The following is a 2796-nucleotide window of genomic DNA, read 5'->3' on the forward strand; positions in this document are numbered from 1 at the left end:
ATGAGTCACTCCACTCAACATGCAGCAGCCCCTGACCAGAGCAGTGTAAATATGATTACTCCTGAATCCTCCCAATAGTCCTGGTTTGTGGTGTGAGACAGAAAAAACTATACATCCGTCCCTTTTTTTTTCTTTCTTTTTGAAAGGATATCTTAAAGTAAATATGCCCTCAGCAGATTCATGTGTGGGAAGTACGGAGTTGCATAAAGTACCACGCAAGGCTTGGTCTTTATTCATTAGTGTGCAGAAAAATAACTTCCTACTCAAAGGCTGAAAGGGGAGAAAGAAAGTGCTGAGAATGAGTCTGATGCCGCGTACAGACGGTCGTTTTTTGTGATGAAGAAAAACGTTGTTTTTGAAAACGCCATTTAAAATGACCGTGTGTGGGGAAAACGTTGTTTTATGTCTTCTGAAAAACAACAAAAAAAAAATTCGAACATGCTTGAATTTTTTGTGTTGTTTTTCAAAACGTCGTTTTTTGTGTCAATTAAAACGTTTAAAACGACGTTTTTAAACCCGCGCATGCTCAGAAGCAAGTTATGAAGCTATCTTCAATGGAAAAGAGTGCTGAACGTAACCGCGCTTTGCTAGAGCATTTTGAAAAAACGATGGTGTGTAGGCAACGTCGTTTTTGAAAATGAAGTTTCAAAAACGTCGTTTTATTTCATGATTTAAAACGTCGGTTTTTTTCATCACAAAAAACGACCGTCTGTACGCGCCATGACAGGCAGAACGTTTCCTACACGGTGTAGATAGACATGGAGATCAACCTAGAGATAGAGAGAGATAGCAAACATGTCTTATGCCGCGTGAACACGACCGTTTATCGGGTTGTAAAAAATTACGTTTTTTTTTTTAATGTCATTAAAAACGATCGTGTGTGGGCTTCAGAGCATTTTTCAGGTTCTGAAAAACGTCTAAAAGAAAATTCAAACATGCTCTATTTTTTAACCACTTAAAGCGGTAGTTCACCCTCCTTCACCCCATTATTCCATTACTTTCGGCATCGTAGCGCGAGCTACGGTATGCCGGTCTTAAATTTTTAATCCCCGTACTCACTGTGCTATTGTTGATTGAAGAATCCGACTCCCGCGGGGAATGGGCGTGCCTATGGAGAGGGAGGATGATTGACGGCCGGCTCTGGCACGTCACGCTCCCCGAAGACAGCCGGAGTAGGTCTCGGCTATTCACAGCGCCTGCGCACAGGCTATGCGCAGGCGCCGTGAATAGCCAAGCCTATTTCGGCTATTTCCGGAGAAGCGTGACGTGCCAGGGCCGGCCGTCAATCACCTTCTCTCACCATAGGAACGCCCATTCCCCGGATTCTTCAATCAACGATAGCACGGTGAGTACGGGCATAAAAAATGTAAGACCGGCATACCGTAGCTCGCGCTACGATGCCGAATTTAATTGTCTAATAAAAAAAAACTTTTTTTTTTTTTTTTAACAGGGCGAACCCCCGCTTTAAGACCCGGACCAAAATGCAGCTAAAGGACCTTGCCCCGATTCTGCACTGCGTCGCTTTAACTGACAATTGCGCCGTCGTGCGACGTGGCTCCCAAACAAAATTGGCGTCCTTTTTTTCCCACAAATAGAGCTTTCTTTTGGTGGTATTTGATCACCCCTGCAGTTTTAATTTTTTGCGCTATAAACAAAAATAGAGCGACAATTTTGAAAAAAATTCAATATTTTTTGCCATAATAAATATCCCCCAAAAATATATAAAAAAACATTTTTTTTCCTCAGTTTAGGCCGATACGTATTCTTCTACCTATTTTTGGTAAAGAAAATCGCAATAAGCGTTTATCGGTTGGTTTGCGCAAAATTTATAGCGTTTACAAAATAGGGGATAGTTTTATTGCATTTTTATTAATTTTTTTTTTTTTTTACTACTAATGGCGGCGATCAGCAATTTTTTTCATGACTGCAACATTATGGCGGACACTTCAGACAATTTTGACACATTTTTGGGACCATTGTCATTTTCACAGCAAAAAATGCATTTAAAATGTATTGTTTATTGTGAAAATGACAATTGCAGTTTGGGAGTTAACCACAGGGGGCGCTGATGGGGAAATGTGTGACCTGAAGTGTGTTTGCAACTGTAGGGGGTGTGGCTGTAGGTTTGACGTCATTGATTGTGTCCCCCTATAAAAGGGATGACACGATCAATGAAGCCGCCACAGTGAAGAACGGGGAAGCCGTGTTTACACACGGCTCTCCCCGTTCTTCAGCTCCGGGGGCGATCGGGTCCGCGAGTCCCGCGGTCCCGGTCACGGAGCTTCGGACCGCCCGCGACTCACGGCTGGGTACTAGTACAGGACGTACCTGTACGTGGATGTGCCCAGCCGTGCCATTCTGCCGACGTATATGTGCAGGAGGCGGTCCTTAAGTGGTTAACAACGTTTTTAACATTGTTGTTTTTCGGGTTGTAAAAAATGGTCGTGTGTGGGCTTTAACGACGTGAAAAATCTGCGCATGCTCAGAAGCAAGTTATGAGACGGGAGCGCTCGTTCAGGTAAAACTACCGTTCGTAATGGAGTAAGCACATTCATCACGCTGTAACAGATAGAAAAGCGTAAATCGTCTTTTACTAACACAAAATCAGCTAAAGCAGCCCAAAGGGTGGCGTCATCCGAATGGAACTTACCCTTTATAGTGCCGTCGTATGTGTTGTACGTCACCGCGCTTTGCTAGAATGGCAAGGCCGTTTTAATGATCGTTTTGAAAAAAACTTTGTTTTTTCTAGAGCCTGAAAAACATTTTTTTACAACCCGAAAAACGGTCGTGTGTACG

Source organism: Rana temporaria, chromosome 2, assembly GCF_905171775.1.
Source record: "Rana temporaria chromosome 2, aRanTem1.1, whole genome shotgun sequence".
Lineage (NCBI taxonomy): Eukaryota > Metazoa > Chordata > Amphibia > Anura > Ranidae > Rana > Rana temporaria.